This window comes from Acipenser ruthenus, unplaced genomic scaffold, assembly GCF_902713425.1.
Source record: "Acipenser ruthenus unplaced genomic scaffold, fAciRut3.2 maternal haplotype, whole genome shotgun sequence".
Taxonomy (NCBI): Eukaryota; Metazoa; Chordata; class Actinopteri; order Acipenseriformes; family Acipenseridae; genus Acipenser; species Acipenser ruthenus.
This window is the reverse complement of record NW_026708390.1, coordinates 9,877-29,337: the sequence shown is the minus strand read 5'-3', so window position 1 is coordinate 29,337 and position 19,461 is coordinate 9,877. Positions and strand designations below refer to the sequence as shown.

Here is a 19,461-nt window from a genome sequence, read left to right as displayed (position 1 = left end):
TCTTGATCTCCGTGAACGCACCCGCTGTCTCCAAACCTTGCAGAGCAGCACATTGAAGCGCTTGAAAACACAGCACAACATTCCCTAATAACACTTGCAATGCATTATGACTTCAAAGGTATGGCTTTAGGTCTATGACATTATTATTTATTGATTTTATTTTGTTTTATTTCTTTGATCACCAACTGCCACGACAACACACTCGTATTTTTTATGCAGTACTCCTGACGAACTTCACCCATTGCCCGCATCGTACCGGCTCTTAAGGTAGCTTGTGTTGGAGCAGCAGGACAAGCTCGCCATCCCGCCCGCTGCTTTCCTGCATTATTGCTCACCAAAACAGTTCGCCGAAACAAAAATAGGTAAATAGGTAACCTATTTTCCATGGTATCTCTCCCCTGGGTGCCTTTTGTTTTGCGCCGGCTGCTCTTGATCTCCGTGAACGCACCCGCTGTCTCCAAACCTTGCAGAGCAGCACATTGAAGCGCTTGAAAACACAGCACAACATTCCCTAATAACACTTGCAATGCATTATGACTTCAAAGGTATGGCTTTAGGTCTATGACATTATTATTTATTGATTTTATTTTGTTTTATTTCTTTGATCACCAACTGCCACGACAACACTCTCGTTTTTTTATGCAGTACTCCTGAAGAACTTCACCCATTGCCTGCATCGTACCGGCTCTTAAGGTAGCTTGTGTTGGAGCAGCAGGAAAAGCTCGCCATCCCGCCCGCTGCTTTCCTGCATTATTGCTCACCAAAACACAACGCACCCAGGGGAGAGATACCATGGTAAATAGGTAACATATTTACCATGGTATACCTCCCCTGCGGCGGCTGCTCTTGATCTCCGGCTGCTCTTGATCTCCGTGAACGCACCCGCTGTCTCCAAACCTTGCCGAGCAGCACATTGAAGCGCTTGAAAACAGAGCACAACATTCCCCAATAACACTTGCAATGCATTATGACTTCAAAGGTATGGCTTTAGGTCTATGACATTATTATTTATTGATTTTATTTTGTTTTATTTCTTTGATCACCAACTGCCACGACAACACACTCGTTTTTTTATGCAGTACTCCTGACGAACTTCACCCATTGCCCGCATCATACCGGCTCTTAAGGTAGCTTGTGTTGGAGCAGCAGGACAAGCTTGCCATCCCGCCCGCTGCTTTCCTGCATTATTGCTCACCAAAACACAACGCACCCAGGGGAGAGATACCATGGTAAATAGGTAACCTATTTACCATGGTATCCTTCCCATGCGGCGGCTGCTCTTGATCTCCGGCTGCTCTTGATCTCCGTGAACGCACCCGCTGTCTCCAAACCTTGCAGAGCAGCACATTGAAGCGCTTGAAAACACAGCACAACATTCCCTAATAACACTTGTAATGCATTATGACTTCAAAGGTATGACTTTAAGTCTATGACATTATTATTCATTGATTTTATTTTGTTTTATTTCTTTGATCACCAACTGCCACGACAACACACTCGTTTTTTTATGCAGTACTCCTGACGAACTTCACCCATTGCCCGCATCGTAACGGCTCTTAAGGTAGCTTGTGACGGAGCAGCAGGACAAGCTCGCCATCCCGCCCGCTGCTTTCCTGCATTATTGCTCACCAAAACCGTTCGCCGAAACAAAAATAGGTAAATAGGTAACCTATTTACCATGGTATCTCTCCCCTGGGTGCCTTTTGTTTTGCGCCGGCTGCTCTTGATCTCCGTGAACGCACCCGCTGTCTCCAAACCTTGCAGAGCAGCACATTGAAGCGCTTGAAAACACAGCACAACATTCCCTAATAACACTTGCAATGCATTATGACTTCAAAGGTATGGCTTTAGGTCTATGACATTATTATTTATTGATTTTATTTTGTTTTATTTCTTTGATCACCAACTGCCACGACAACACACTCGTATTTTTTATGCAGTACTCCTGACGAACTTCACCCATTGCCCGCATCGTACCGGCTCTTAAGGTAGCTTGTGTTGGAGCAGCAGGACAAGCTCGCCATCCCGCCCGCTGCTTTCCTGCATTATTGCTCACCAAAACAGTTCGCCGAAACAAAAATAGGTAAATAGGTAACCTATTTTCCATGGTATCTCTCCCCTGGGTGCCTTTTGTTTTGCGCCGGCTGCTCTTGATCTCCGTGAACGCACCCGCTGTCTCCAAACCTTGCAGAGCAGCACATTGAAGCGCTTGAAAACACAGCACAACATTCCCTAATAACACTTGCAATGCATTATGACTTCAAAGGTATGGCTTTAGGTCTATGACATTATTATTTATTGATTTTATTTTGTTTTATTTCTTTGATCACCAACTGCCACGACAACACTCTCGTTTTTTTATGCAGTACTCCTGAAGAACTTCACCCATTGCCCGCATCGTACCGGCTCTTAAGGTAGCTTGTGTTGGAGCAGCAGGAAAAGCTCGCCATCCCGCCCGCTGCTTTCCTGCATTATTGCTCACCAAAACACAACGCACCCAGGGGAGAGATACCATGGTAAATAGGTAACATATTTACCATGGTATACCTCCCCTGCGGCGGCTGCTCTTGATCTCCGGCTGCTCTTGATCTCCGTGAACGCACCCGCTGTCTCCAAACCTTGCAGAGCAGCACATTGAAGTGCTTGAAAACACAGCACAACATTCCCTAATAACACTTGCAATGCATTATGACTTCAAAGTTATGACTTTAAGTCTATGACATTATTATTTATTGATTTTATTTTATTTTATTTCTTTGATCACCAACTGCCACGACAACACACTCGTTTTTTTATGCAGTACTCCTGACGAACTTCACCCATTGCCTGCATCGTACCGGCTCTTAAGGTAGCTTGTGTTGGAGCAGCAGGACAAGCTCGCCATCCCGCCCGCTGCTTTCCTGCATTATTGCTCACCAAAACACAACGCACCCAGGGGAGAGATACCATGGTAAATAGGTAACCTATTTAAATAGGTAACCTATTTACCATGGTATCCCTCCCCTGCGGCGGCTGCTCTTGATCTCCGGCTGCTCTTGATCTCCGTGAACGCACGCGCTGTCTCCAAACCTTGCAGAGCAGCACATTGAAGCGCTTGAAAACACAGCACAACATTCCCTAATAACACTTGCAATGCATTATGACTTCAAAGGTATGGCTTTAGGTCTATGACATTATTATTTATTGATTTTATTTTGTTTTATTTCTTTGATCACCAACTGCCACGACAACACACTCGTTTTTTTATGCAGTACTCCTGACGAACTTCACCCATTGCCCGCATCGTACCGGCTCTTAAGGTAGCTTGTGTTGGAGCAGCAGGACAAGCTCGCCATCCCGCCCGCTGATTTCCTGCATTATTGCTCACCAAAACACAACGCACCCAGGGGAGAGATACCATGGTAAATAGGTAACCTATTTACCATGGTAACCCTCCCCTGCGGCGGCTGCTCTTGATCTCCGGCTGCTCTTGATCTCCGTGAACGCACCCGCTGTCTCCAAACCTTGCAGAGCAGCACATTGAAGCGCTTGAAAACACAGCACAACATTCCCTAATAACACTTGTAATGCATTATGACTTCAAAGTTATGACTTTAGGTCTATGACATTATTATTTATTGATTTTATTTTGTTTTATTTCTTTGATCACCAACTGCCACGACAACACACTCGTTTTTTTATGCAGTACTCCTGACGAACTTCACCCATTGCCCGCATCGTACCGGCTCTTAAGGTAGCTTGTATTGGAGAGGCAGGACAAGCTCGCCATCCCGCCCGCTGCTTTCCTGCATTATTGCTCACCAAAACACAACACACCCAGGGGAGAGATACCATGGTAAATAGGTAACCTATTTACCATGGTATCCCTCCCCTGCGGCGGCTGCTCTTGATCTCCGGCTGCTCTTGATCTCCGTGAACGCACGCGCTGTCTCCAAACCTTGCAGAGCAGAACATTGAAGCGCTTGAAAACACAGCACAACATTCCCTAATAACACTTGCAATGCATTATGAATTCAAAGGTATGGCTTTAGGTCTATGACATTATTATTTATTGATTTTATTTTGTTTTATTTCTTTGATCACCAACTGCCACGACAACACACTCGTATTTTTTATGCAGTACTCCTAACGAACTTCACCCATTGCCCGCATCGTACCGGCTCTTAAGGTAGCTTGTGTTGGAGCAGCAGGACAAGCTCGCCATCCCGCCCGCTACTTTCCTGCATTATTGCTCACCAAAACCGTTCGCCGAAACAAAAATAGGTAAATAGGTAACCTATTACCTATTTACCATGGTATCTCTCCCCTGGGTGCCTTTTGTTTTGCGCCGGCTGCTCTTGATCTCCGTGAACGCACCCGCTGTCTCCAAACCTTGCAGAGCAGCACATTGAAGCGCTTGAAAACACAGCACAACATTCCCTAATAACACTTGCAATGCATTATGACTTCAAAGGTATGGCTTTTGGTCTATGACATTATTATTTATTGATTTTATTTTGTTTTATTTCTTTGATCACCAACTGCCACGACAACACACTCGTATTTTTTATGCAGTACTCCTGACGAACTTCACCCATTGCCCGCATCGTACCGGCTCTTAAGGTAGCTTGTGTTGGAGCAGCAGGACAAGCTCGCCATCCCGCCCGTTGCTTTCCTGCATTATTGCTCACCAAAACCGTTCGCCGAAACAAAAATAGGTAAATAGGTAACCTATTTACCATGGTATCTCTCCCCTGGGTGCCTTTTGTTTTGCGCCGGCTGCTCTTGATCTCCGTGAACGCACCCGCTGTCTCCAAACCTTGCAGAGCAGCACATTGAAGCGCTTGAAAACACAGCACAACATTCCCTAATAAAACTTGCAATGCATTATGACTTCAAAGGTATGGCTTTAGGTCTATGACATTATTATTTATTGATTTTATTTTGTTTTATTTCTTTGATCACCAACTGCCACGACAACACACTCGTTTTTTTATGCAGTACTCCTGACGAACTTCACCCATTGCCCGCATCGTACCGGCTCTTAAGGTAGCTTGTGTTGGAGCAGCAGGACAAGCTCGCCATCCCGCCCGCTGTTTTCCTGCATTATTGCTCACCAAAACACAACGCACCCAGGGGAGAGATACCATGGTAAATAGGTAACCTATTTACTATGGTATCCCTCCCCTGCGGCGGCTGCTCTTGATCTCCGGCTGCTCTTGATCTCCGTGAACACACCCGCTGTCTCCAAACCTTGCAGAGCAGCACATTGAAGCGCTTGAAAACACAGCACAACATTCCCTAATAACACTTGCAATGCATTATGACTTCAAAGGTATGGCTTTAGGTCTATGACATTATTATTTATTGATTTTATTTTGTTTTATTTCTTTGATCACCAACTGCCACGACAACACACTCGTTTTTATTTATGCAGTACTCCTGACGAACTTCACCCATTGCCCGCATCGTACCGGCTCTTAAGGTAGCTTGTGTTGGAGCAGCAGGACAAGCTCGCCATCCCGCCCGCTGCTTTCCTGCATTATTGCTCACCAAAACACAACGCACCCAGGGGAGAGATATGTAACCTATTTACCATGGTATCCCTCCCCTGCGGGGGCTGCTCTTGATCTCCGGCTGCTCTTGATCTCCGTGAACGCACCCGCTGTCTCCAAACCTTGCAGCACATTGAAGCGCTTGAAAACACAGCACAACATTCTCTAATAACACTTGCAATGCATTATGACTTCAAAGGTATGACTTTAAGTCTATGACATTATTATTTATTGATTTTATTTTGTTTTATTTCTTTGATCACCAACTGCCACGACAACACACTCGTTTTTTTATGCAGTACTCCTGACGAACTTCACCCATTGCCCGCATCGTACCGGCTCTTAAGGTAGCTTGTGTTGGAGCAGCAGGACAAGCTCGCCATCCCGCCCGCTGCTTTCCTGCATTATTGCTCACCAAAACCGTTCGCCGAAACAAAAATAGGTAAATAGGTAACCTATTTACCATGGTATTTCTCCCCTGGGTGCCTTTTGTTTTGCGCCGGCTGCTCTTGATCTCCGTGAACGCACCCGCTGTCTCCAAACCTTGCAGAGCAGCACATTGAAGCGCTTGAAAACACAGCACAACATTCCCTAATAACACTTGCAATGCATTATGACTTCAAAGGTATGGCTTTAGGTCTATGACATTATTATTTATTGATTTTATTTTGTTTTATTTCTTTGATCATCAACTGCCACGACAACACACTCGTTTTTTTATGCAGTACTCCTGACGAACTTCACCCATTGCCCGCATCGTACCGGCTCTTAAGGTAGCTTGTGTTGGAGAAGCAGGACAAGCTCGCCATCCCGCCCGCTGCTTTCCTGCATTATTGCTCACCAAAACCGTTCGCCGAAACAAAAATAGGTAAATAGGTAACCTATTTACCATGGTATCTCTCCCCTGGGTGCCTTTTGTTTTGCGCCGGCTGCTGTTGATCTCCGTGAACGCACCCGCTGTCTCCAAACCTTGCAGAGCAGCACATTGAAGCGCTTGAAAACACAGCACAACATTCCCTAATAACACTTGCAATGCATTATGACTTCAAAGGTATGGCTTTAGGTCTATGACATTATTATTTATTGATTTTATTTTGTTTTATTTCTTTGATCACCAACTGCCACGACAACACACTCGTTTTTTTTATGCAGTACTCCTGACGAACTTCACCCATTGCCCGCATCGTACCGGCTCTTAAGGTAGCTTGTGTTGGAGCAGCAGGACAAGCTCGCCATCCCGCCCGCTGCTTTCCTGCATTATTGCTCACCAAAACCATTCGCCGAAACAAAAATAGGTAAATAGGTAACCTATTTACCATGGTATCTCTCCCCTGGGTGCCTTTTGTTTTGCGCCGGCTGCTCTTGATCTCCGTGAACGCACCCGCTGTCTCCAAACCTTGCAGAGCAGCACATTGAAGCGCTTGAAAACACAGCACAACATTCCCTAATAACACTTGCAATGCATTATGACTTCAAAGGTATGGCTTTAGGTCTATGACATTATTATTTATTGATTTTATTTAGTTTTATTTCTTTGATCACCAACTGCCACGACAACACACTCGTTTTTTTTATGCAGTACTCCTGACGAACTTCACCCATTGCCCACATCGTACCGGCTCTTAAGGTAGCTTGTGTTGGAGCAGCAGGACAAGCTCGCCATCCCGCCCGCTGCTTTCCTGCATTATTGCTCACCAAAACACAACGCACTCAGGGGAGAGATACCATGGTAAATAGGTAACCTATTTACCATGGTATCCCTCCCCTGCGGCGGCTGCTCTTGATCTCCGGTTGCTCTTGATCTCCGTGAACGCACGCGCTGTCTCCAAGCCTTGCAGAGCAGCACATTGAAGCGCTTGAAAACACAGCACAACATTCCCTAATAACACTTGCAATGCATTATGACTTCAAAGGTATGGCTTTAGGTCTATGACATTATTATTTATTGATTTTATTTTGTTTTATTTCTTTGATCACCAACTGCCACGACAACACACTCGTTTTTTTATGCAGTACTCCTGACGAACTTCACCCATTGCCCGCATCGTACCGGCTCTTAAGGTAGCTTGTGACGGAGCAGCAGGACAAGCTCGCCATCCCGCCCGCTGCTTTCCTGCATTATTGCTCACCAAAATACAACGCACCCAGGGGAGAGATACCATGGTAAATAGGTAACCTATTTACAATGGTATCCCTCCCCTGCGGCGGCTGCTCTTGACCTCCGGCTGCTCTTGATCTCCGTGAACGCACCCGCTGTCTCCAAACCTTGCAGAGCAGCACATTGAAGCGCTTGAAAACACAGCACAACATTCCCTAATAACACTTGCAATGCATTATGACTTCAAAGGTAGGACTTTAAGTCTATGACATTATTATTTATTGATTTTATTTTGTTTTATTTCTTTGATCACCAACTGCCACGACAACACACTCGTTTTTTTATGCAGTACTCCTGACGAACTTCACCCATTGCCCGCATCGTACCGGCTCTTAAGGTAGCTTGTGTTGGAGCAGCAGGACAAGCTCGCCATCCCGCCCGCCCGCTGCTTTCCTGCATTATTGCTCACCAAAACCGTTCGCCGAAACAAAAATAGGTAAATAGGTAACCTATTTACCATGGTATCTCTCCCCTGGGTGCCTTTTGTTTTGCGCCGGCTGCTCTTGATCTCCGTGAACGCACCCGCTGTCTCCAAACCTTGCAGAGCATCACATTGAAGCGCTTGAAAACACAGCACAACATTCCCTAATAACACTTGCAATGCATTATGACTTCAAAGGTATGGCTTTAGGTCTATGACATTATTATTTATTGATTTTATTTTGTTTTATTTCTTTGATCACCAACTGCCACTACAACACACTCGTTTTTTTATGCAGTACTCCTGACGAACTTCACCCACTGCCCGTGTAACAGGAACGGAAAGGCGTTTGTGTATTTACACCAAAATTCTGATCCCTGGTTAGTTGTATAGCGTTTCGTATATCTATTGTGATGGGAGATTCAACAGCCTGCATTTTTTATTGGCGTTTTGGTTCTTCTTGGCGCCTTATGATCACGTCATCACTCGGCTTCCTTCAGTCTGCTTTTCTTTTGGCTGAGAGGAGGTAAGCACAGCTTCGTGCTGGTAATAAAATACTTAATTAAAATTATTAAGACTGTCTAATTATCAATAGAATATGGCGTGACATATATAGTACTACTTGAAAAACACTACAGCAGTTGTTTTATTCTTCTAAACCTTTGATAAAGTTGTTATTTAATTTATTTTGAACAACGTGGCTTTTGCTTGCCAGATAATGATACAGCCTTCCACGTGTGATACACATTGTTCACTGTATTCCTTTTTCTAATAGGGAATAGAGGACCAGAAACACGTGGAAGCTGATGTTTTTCTGTTCTGTTTTAATTATATTTTGCAGGTATGTTGAACTCCGTTGTTATGAATAGAAGCGAAAGCTAGTTTAAACTGCTAGTTATTGTATTTTAATTTTATTATCGCAGTAATACTCGTTAGAATGGCTGATTCATGAGTCATATTACGCGTATGTTTTGTTCCACATTGTTATGGTAACTATTTTGTGTATTTTTGATTACTGACGATCTGAAAAATGTAGAAGAAACGGTAGATCGTATCTTGAAATATATACAGTATAGGTTTAAGCTGTAACATAGGAAAAAAACGTGTTTTGTGTAAAGTTTCAGTCTGCTTTTCTTTTGGCTGAGAGGAGGGAATAGAGGACCAGAAACACGTGGAAGCTGATGTTTTTCTGTTCTGTTTTAATTATATTTTGCAGTTCTGAACAAGATTAAAGAACTTATTATCAGCATTGCACTGCCTTAGTGTCCTTCACTGAACAACACACCATAGCTGGCCTGACAGGCAGGGAAATCTTTTGCACACAACAACACAACGCAGAGAAATACACGAGTGGTAGCCAGCGCAGGACAGAATTGTGAAATGAGGAGCGCCCCGGCTACATTGGTGCCGTGACTCGGATTCATCAGCAGTGGATCGACACCAGTTCGGTCGCCGAAGGTTGCTGCATCCTACTTCTGGTCAGAGTTAGAGATGGTCAGGTATTCCATGTGAAAATTTGAAGTTGTGTCAGTGAGGGACATTATTTTATTAAAGTGTATTAAGTCTAAATATTTGTTTTATTATTGTAAATTGTGTTATTTTTTTTCTATTATTATTATTATTATTATTATTATTTATATTATTATTTTTGCAATTGTTCGATTGTAACAGATCTGTTTGAAATGGCCCATATTATAGACAGAGAGAAGAATGCTCAATTAAATGACGAAGAATCTGAATGTCATTTTGGGTTTGGGAGGGGGAGGTTTTTCAGGGATTTTGATCAAACTCCACAAAAAGGTGTAGGTAGGTTAGGTACACCTCCATTTTGTTCCACCCGTATGCAAGATGATTCCCCAACAGTGAGTCAAAATACTACTTGCCCAGATTTAGGTGACCTTATCACGCAATTAGCTCAGCAAATTAGCCATTCCATCACTGCCCAGTTACAAAACGATATTAGAACCAGAGATGATGGTAGCACAGTTTCACAAGGCACAGGGAAAAATCAACAACCTGCTGAGTTAAATCTAGCTGGTGTTAAGTTGGTAATGCAGTCTGATGTCAAGGAACCCCCATTCTTTAGGGGGGATGGTTCTGATAAGTATTCTGTTCACGAATGGCAGGAGCTCATGGATCTGTACCTGAGGAAAAGGAGGTTTCCTGTACAGGAACAGTCACAAGAAGTACTAGCTAGGCTGATGGGAAAAGCTAGAGACATTGTAAAGATTAAATTGCGCAGCAATCCTTCTTTGAACCCCACCCAGAACCCCAAATTGCTCTTTGACATCTTAAAGCAACATTTTAGTGAACTGACTTACTCATGCATGCCCTTAGCAGACTTTTATAACACTTTGCCAACATCAGAAGAGAGTGTGATGGATTACTGGATTCGTCTGAACAAGGCAGTAGACGTTGCAGAAGAGTGCCTGCGGAGGCAGGGCCGCAACATTGAAGATCCCAGTCGTGAGGTTGCGATGATGTTTGTCAAGCACTGTCCAGATCCATCTCTTGCAGGGGTGTTCAAATTCAAATCAGCTGAGAAGTGGACTGCTGGTGAGGTTCAAGAGCGGCTGGACGAGAATCAGAGGGAAAAGAGGGCACAACCCACAGCCAAACCTCCAAAACCTGTAGCCGTAAAACACGCTGCTGTTCATGCGCAAACAGCCACATATAAAGATTTGGAAGCAGCTGGCTTTTCTACAGCAACTTCTCAATCTGTACAGGTGCCTGCTACTCCTTCTCAGACAGATGGTAACTGTATGCAGACTTTAATAAGTTTGCTAGATCGTGTACTTGAGCAAAAGACACAAGCGGCAGTGATTCCACAGCGCCAGTATAACCGTACACACTCTTTCCCTATGAAAACTTGTAAAGTCTGTGGAGCCTCGGATCATTCTACACTGTCTCATTGTAGGCAGGAGGACCTATGCTTAAAGTGTTTCATGCCAGGCCACTGGAAGAGAGACTGTCTTGGACGGAAACCTAGGTACCACGAGAGGCAGGCCGACGGTGCTCACCAGAGTGGGCAGCCGTTAAACTAGGAAACCCACATTTGGAGAGGGGACATGTGGGTGAAGAGCAACAAACCCTCATCAATGAAGAACAAGATTTAGAGCTCTTGTATGCAAATTCATGCATAGTAGCGCCGGAGGGGTGCCAAGTTATAGTTCAGAGCTCGCAGAAAGTGCAGCCATTTAGTGATTTATTTTATGCACCAGTCATTGTCAATGGTCAAATTGAACTTAAGGGCATGCTTGACTCAGGTTCTATGGCTTGCACCCTCAGTGAAGCATCAGAACAGAAACTGCTGGTAGCGGGTATTCTCCCAAAGAAGAAACAATCAACAGAACAGATAGTTTTAATTGGTTGTGGTGGGAAACAGGCACATCCTAAAGGCATGTATGAATTGCAGCTGCAACTGTATGGTGTTAACTGTGTTGTTCCTACCCTAGTAGTGCCAGGCCAGCGAGACGAGCTCATCTTGGGTTCGAACGTCATCAAATACATAATGCATCGAATGAAGAGAAGTGATGACTACTGGAGGCTAATATCCAGTGAAGGTTTGCAGTCCCCTGATCTCGAACAGTTTCTCGACGTGATGGCCAGTCTGACCCGGTGGAGAGGTAGTGAGATGCCAAGTAAAATTGGGACGGTTAAACTAACTCAAGCTGTTACTCTCCTTCCCAAACACGAACATTTAGTTTGGGGGAAATTGCCCAACAGTGTTTCCACTTCCCCGGGGAGTACAGTAGTAGTAGAACCCACTACATCCAAGTCCGTGCCACGTAACATCCTCGTAGGGAGAGTGATCACACCTATGTGGGGGGATCGGTGGATTCCCGTGAAGGTCACCAATCCCTTAGATAAGCCCATCATCCTGAAAAGAAACTGCAAACTGGCAGACGTCTCACCCTGTCTCGCTGCAGAGGACTTGAATGTCTTCCAAGGCATGTGTCGGGGAGATGAAGACACCTCTGTGAGACATTCTCCAGGCAGTAGCGCCACTGATGCTGATCTCAAGCAAAGACTTTTAAGATTAGGCTTGGGCGATATTGACATTGATGCTTGTAAAGTCACTAGCTCATCCAAGGAGAAGTTAGTACAGTTATTAGCAGAATACCAGGACATTTTTTCTAAACATCCTTTGGATTGTGGAGAAGCTAAGGGGTTTGTGCACCGCATCCGTCTTACTGATGACCGTCCATTCCGTCTCCCCTACAGAAGGGTTCCCCCAGCACACTACCAGAAGCTAAGACAAGTCCTCACAGAGATGGAAGAGAAGGGAATAATTAGAAAGTCTGTCAGTGAGTTTGCTTCGCCCCTGGTTATGGTGTGGAAGAAAGATGGAGGCCTTCGCATCTGTACAGATTTCAGGTGGTTGAATGCACGGACGTTAAAGGACGCCCACCCACTCCCACATCAGTCTGATTGTTTGGCAGCCTTAGGAGGCAACACTTTCTTTAGCACGATGGATCTCACATCAGGATTTTACAACATCCCCATGTGTGAGGAGGATAAAAAATACACCGCCTTCACCACTCCATTGGGCTTGCACGAGTATAACAGAATGCCCCAAGGCTTGTGTAACAGCCCAGCTTCATTCATGCGAATGATGCTAAGTATTTTTGGAGACCTCAACTTCACCAGCCTTCTGTGCTACTTAGATGACCTACTTGTATTCGGCCCCACAGAAGAGGAGTCATTGAGTAGGTTGAGAGTGGTCTTTCAGAGATTAAGGGAGAATAACCTCAAACTCGCTCCAAAGAAGTGCCACTTGATGCGTGACACAGTGAAGTTTTTGGGTCACATCATTGACTGTAGTGGAGTGTCAGTGGATCCGGCGAAGGTGGAAGTAATTTCTAGCATGACGAAGCAGGATTTGATGGAGGAAGATGGCTGTACTCCTTCTGTACGAAGAGTAAAGTCTTTTCTTGGTATGGTATTTTATTACCAGCATTTTATCCCGGATTGCTCCTCAATTGCCAAGCCTCTGTTTGCCCTCACTGCAGGACAAAAGAGGAGTAGAAAAACTGCTGGTAACAAGAGGGGTCCAGGTGCATTTAGAAAACTCACAGCTTCCGACTGGATGCCAGATTGTGATAGTGCCTTTCTCTGTCTCAAAGAAAAGCTGTTAAATTGTGTGGTTCTGGCCCACCCAGATTTTGCGAAACCATTCATTCTTTCAGTAGATGCTTCCTTGGATGGACTTGGTGCTGTACTCTCCCAAATAGCAACTGGGGAAGACAGAGCACGACCTATAGCATTCGCAAGCAAGACACTGAGTGGAGCACAGCGAAGGTATCCTGCCCACAGGCTAGAGTTTTTGGCTTTAAAATGGAGTGTGTGTGAAAAGTTTAGCCACTGGTTGAATGGTCATAACTTTACTGTGTGGACGGACAACAACCCACTCACATATATCATGACAAAGCCAAGGCTCGATGCATGTGAGCAGCGCTGGGTGGCCAAGCTTGCTCCTTATAACTTTGATCTGAAACACATCCCAGGAAGAAAGAACACTGTAGCTGATGCACTAAGCAGAGTTCCATTTACCAGACCAGTCAGTCAAAGACTACTCCAAGAACCGTATCGCAGTTTAATAGACGAAGCTGAAGGGGTGGAGGGAGAAGCTGTGCAAGATGCATTCCGATGGAAGTGTCAGTCTTATCAGGTGAGCATGCAGGCCCCTATCCAGAAAGAGGTCTCTCCAGTTCACTTCTCATGCTCATACAGCCAAACTGCAGTCAAAGCTATCTGCGAAGCCCATACTGAATGGGAGAAAGCTACACAATTCAGGGCAATAGATTTGGCCCAGCACGTTCAACAGCTGTTACCCTCAGGACAGGATGTCTTACCTGTCCTTTCACTGCAAGAACTTCAGAGCTGCCAGCAACTAGACCCTGTCATTTCAAAGGTGATGCCATTTGTGAATCGGCAGAGAAGACCCTCCAGACGAGAAAGGCATGGTGAAGACCCGAAGGTCTTGATGCTGGTTAAACAGTGGGACAAACTAAAAGTCCAAGATGGAGTTCTGTACAGAGTGACGAAGGATCCCTTGAGTAGGCGGAAGAAGTTCCAATACGTACTACCTGTGAGTTTGAGGGAGAAGGCAATGTCTGGGATTCATGATTTGGCAGGACACCAAGGACAGGCCAGGACCCTACACCTTGCAAGACAGAGGTTCTTCTGGCCAGGCATGGAGAGTGATGTAAAGAACTATGTTAGATGTTGTCAAAGATGTGTTCTGGGAAAAACACCGGAACCTGCAGCACGAGCTCCACTAGAGAGCATCAAGACCTCTGTTCCCATGGAGTTAGTGTGCATCGACTTTTGGTCGGCTGAGGACGGAAAGCAGCGATCTGTGGATGTTCTGGTTGTGACTGATCATTTTACAAAGTTAGCCCACGCATTCCCTTGCAGAAATCAAACTGCAAAGCAAGTTGCTAGAAAGTTGTGGGATAATGTGTTCTGTGTGTATGGGTTCCCTCAGAGAATACACTCTGATCAGGGAGCAAACTTTGAAAGTGAGCTGATAGCAGAGCTGCTCAGACTGTCAGGGGTTGCCAAGTCACATACTACTGCCTACCATCCAATGGGGAATGGAGGAACGGAGAGGTTCAACCGGACCTTGGGAAATATGCTCCGAACACTGCCATTGAGAGCCAAACACCAGTGGCCACAACAGATACAAACTCTGACATTCGCTTACAACTCAACTGTACATGAGACGACAGGTTATGCTCCATTTTATCTCATGTTTGGTCGCGTTCCAAGACTGCCAGTTGATGTTATGTTCAGACAAGTCCTGAATGACCCAATTGTAACTGATTACAGTAGTTATGTGGAGTCACTGATCACAGACCTCCAAAATGCAGTGAGCATTGCTCAGCAGCATGCCTCCAAAGAACAACAGCGACAGGCGCGAGAGTATAATAAGAGAACCAGAGGAACCTTTCTCAGTAAGGGGGATAGGGTACTTCTAGCAAACAAGGGAGAAAGAGGTAGAAGGAAGCTAGCAGACAAGTGGGAACCTGTACTGTATACTGTGACTGATAGAAATCTGCAGACTCATATTTACAAAATTACAGATGACTCTGGGAACACTAAGGTAGTGCACAGAAATCTGCTCCTAGAGGTCAACTTTCTGCCACTTGAATTACCCAGAGAAGATCCATCTTCTGGAACAAACACTGAAAGAGGCATCGATTCAGTATGTGAACCTCAGTCTGTGGATCTCATCAGCACCCTGGAAAGCGAAGCTCCGGAACATCGCACAAGCTCTTGGATACTACATGGATCAGGAGGTGCAAAGGACCAAAGATCCCAGGAATTGGAAAGTGACTTAACCTCTTCATCTGCTCAAAGTACTGCTGGTTCAAGTGTGCTAGATAGACCCGACAGTCCCCGACAGTTTATCCTTGACACAGGAACCTCAATTGCCCATGACAGTTTATCGGTTGTCTCTGAAACAGTTCCCTCAGATGAACCTGCCAGTTCCAGAACAAATGTACCTAGACAGGAACCAGAAATGGTCACTGGTCCAGTTAGAACACGAGCAGGTAGAGTAGTGAAATCTGTGAACCGCCTTATTGAGAACATGGTTCAAAGGCCCCTTATGAAGGGTATTGCCAGTTCAGTCAGCAAATCATCACAGTCATTACTCAGGTTATTTGAAGGGTAAATGAAAAGGTTAATGGCTATTTCAGGTCCTGCGCCGTGAAAAATTCAGTTGGGTTTTGTTAAACCATTTCTTTTTCTAAATTTCCTTTTTTTACTGTGAGTTTTGGGGACAAAGCAAGGGGAGGCCAAGTGTTATGTGGTGTATCTGGCACCACATTATTCTAGAAGGACTTGAGGCCTGATCAACCTCCAGCTCCTTTGAACCTGTTAAGCAGGTAGCTTTAAGCTGAAGTAAAGACAAGGTCTTTTTGTAAACTTGTGCCTAGTCTGTGTCCAGGGTAAATACTTGTACTTTTGTTTTTCATTGTTGAGCTCGGGAACAGGATTTTGGTGTAATTCAGGAGGGGTGAATGTAACAGGAACGGAAAGGCGTTTGTGTATTTACACCAAAATTCTGATCCCTGGTTAGTTGTATAGCGTTTCGTATATCTATTGTGATGGGAGATTCAACAGCCTGCATTTTTTATTGGCGTTTTGGTTCTTCTTGGCGCCTTATGATCACGTCATCACTCGGCTTCCTTCAGTCTGCTTTTCTTTTGGCTGAGAGGAGGTAAGCACAGCTTCGTGCTGGTAATAAAATACTTAATTAAAATTATTAAGACTGTCTAATTATCAATAGAATATGGCGTGACATATATAGTACTACTTGAAAAACACTACAGCAGTTGTTTTATTCTTCTAAACCTTTGATAAAGTTGTTATTTAATTTATTTTGAACAACGTGGCTTTTGCTTGCCAGATAATGATACAGCCTTCCACGTGTGATACACATTGTTCACTGTATTCCTTTTTCTAATAGGGAATAGAGGACCAGAAACACGTGGAAGCTGATGTTTTTCTGTTCTGTTTTAATTATATTTTGCAGGTATGTTGAACTCCGTTGTTATGAATAGAAGCGAAAGCTAGTTTAAACTGCTAGTTATTGTATTTTAATTTTATTATCGCAGTAATACTCGTTAGAATGGCTGATTCATGAGTCATATTACGCGTATGTTTTGTTCCACATTGTTATGGTAACTATTTTGTGTATTTTTGATTACTGACGATCTGAAAAATGTAGAAGAAACGGTAGATCGTATCTTGAAATATATACAGTATAGGTTTAAGCTGTAACATAGGAAAAAAACGTGTTTTGTGTAAAGTTTCAGTCTGCTTTTCTTTTGGCTGAGAGGAGGGAATAGAGGACCAGAAACACGTGGAAGCTGATGTTTTTCTGTTCTGTTTTAATTATATTTTGCAGTTCTGAACAAGATTAAAGAACTTATTATCAGCATTGCACTGCCTTAGTGTCCTTCACTGAACAACACACCATAGCTGGCCTGACAGGCAGGGAAATCTTTTGCACACAACAACACAACGCAGAGAAATACACGAGTGGTAGCCAGCGCAGGACAGAATTGTGAAATGAGGAGCGCCCCGGCTACACCCGCATCGTACCGGCTCTTAAGGTAGCTTGTGTTGGAGCAGCAGGACAAGCTCGCCATCCCGCCCGCTGCTTTCCTGCATTATTGCTCACCAAAACACAACGCACCCAGGGGAGAGATACCATGGTAAATAGGTAACCTATTTACCATGGTATCCCTCCCCTGCGGCGGCTGCTCTTGATCTCCGGCTGCTCTTGATCTCCGTGAGCGCACGCGCTGTCTCCAAGCCTTGCAGAGCAGCACATTGAAGCGCTTGAAAACACAGCACAACATTCCCTAATAACACTTGCAATGCATTATGACTTCAAAGGTATGACTTTAAGTCTATGACATTATTATTTATTGATTTTATTTTGTTTTATTTCTTTGATCACCAACTGCCACGACAACACACTCGTTTTTTTTATGCAGTACTCCTGACGAACTTCACCCATTGCCCGCATCGTACCGGCTCTTAAGGTAGCTTGTGATGGAGCAGCAGGACAAGCTCGCCATCCCTCCCTCTGCTTTCCTGCATTACTGCTCACCAAAACCGTTCGCCGAAACAAAAATAGGTAAATAGGTAACCTATTTACCATGGTATCTCTCCCCTGGGTGCCTTGTGTTTTGCGCCGGCTGCTCTTCATCTCCGTGAACGCACCCGCTGTCTCCAAACCTTGCAGAGCAGCACAGTGAAGCGCTTGAAAACACAGCACAACATTCCCTAATAACACTTGTAATGCATTATGACTTCAAAGGTATGACTTTAAGTCTATGACATTATTATTTATTGATTTTATTTTGTTTTATTTCTTTGATCACCAACTGCCACGACAACACACTCGTTTTTTTATGCAGTACTCCTGACGAACTTCACCCATTGCCCGCATCGTACCGGCTCTTAAGGTAGCTTGTGTTGGAGCAGCAGGACAAGCTCGCCATCCCGCCCGCTGCTTTCCTGCATTATTGCTCACCAAAACACAACGCACCCAGGAGAGAGATACCATGGTAAATAGGTAACCTATTTACCATGGTATCCCTCTCCTGCGGCGGCTGCTCTTGATCTCCGGCTGCTCTTGATCTCCGTGAACGCACCCTCTGTCTCCAAACCTTGCAGAGCAGCACATTGAAGCGCTTGAAAACACAGCACAACATTCCCTAATAACACTTGTAATGCATTATGACTTCAAAGGTATGACTTTAAGTCTATGACATTATTATTTATTGATTTTATTTTGTTTTATTTCTTTGATCACCAACTGCCACGACAACACACTCGTTTTTTTATGCAGTACTCCTGACGAACTTCACCCATTGCCCGCATCGTACCGGCTCTTAAGGTAGCTTGTGTTGGAGCAGCAGGACAAGCTCGCCATCCCGCCCGCTGCTTTCCTGCATTATTGCTCACCAAAACACAACGCACCCAGGGGAGAGATACCATGGTAAATAGGTAACCTATTTACCATGGTATCCCTCCCCTGCGGCGGCTGCTCTTGATCTCCGTCTGCTCTTGATCTCCGTGAACGCACCCGCTGTCTCCAAACCTTGCAGAGCATTACATTGAAGCGCTTGAAAACACAGCACAACATTCCCTAATAACACTTACAATGCATTATGACTTCAAAGGTATGGCTTTAGGTCTATGACATTATTATTTATTGATTTTATTTTGTTTTATTTCTTTGATCACCAACTGCCACGACAACACACTCGTATTTTTTATGCAGTACTCCTGACGAACTTCACCCATTGCCCGCATCGTACCGGCTCTTAAGGTAGCTTGTGTTGGAGCAGCAGGACAAGCTCGCCATCCCGCCCGCTGCTTTCCTGCATTATTGCTCACCAAAACCGTTCGCCGAAACAAAAATAGGTAAATAGGTAACCTATTTACCATGGTATCCCTCCCCTGCGGCGGCTGCTCTTGATCTCCGGTTGCTCTTGATCTCCGTGAACGCACGCGCTGTCTCCAAGCCTTGCAGAGCAGCACATTGAAGCGCTTGAAAACACAGCACAACATTCCCTAATAACACTTGCAATGCATTATGACTTCAAAGGTATGGCTTTAGGTCTATGACATTATTATTTATTGATTTTATTTTGTTTTATTTCTTTGATCACCAACTGCCACGACAACACACTCTTTTTTTTATGCAGTACTCCTGACGAACTTCACCCATTGCCCGCATCGTACCGGCTCTTAAGGTAGCTTGTGTTGGAGCAGCAGGACAAGCTCGCCATCCCGCCCGCTGCTTTCCTGCATTATTG

General features: G+C 44.6%; 1 long non-coding RNA gene across 1 annotated transcript; it reads left to right on the top strand.

The window, feature by feature from the left end:
* Positions 1-8,446: 8,446 nt before the first annotated feature.
* LOC131732118 (uncharacterized) lies at positions 8,447-17,066 on the top strand. The gene is made up of 2 exons (XR_009325268.1): positions 8,447-9,612; positions 16,593-17,066. It is a non-coding gene; the product is annotated as an uncharacterized LOC131732118 (long non-coding RNA).
* Positions 17,067-19,461: the final 2,395 nt, after the last annotated feature.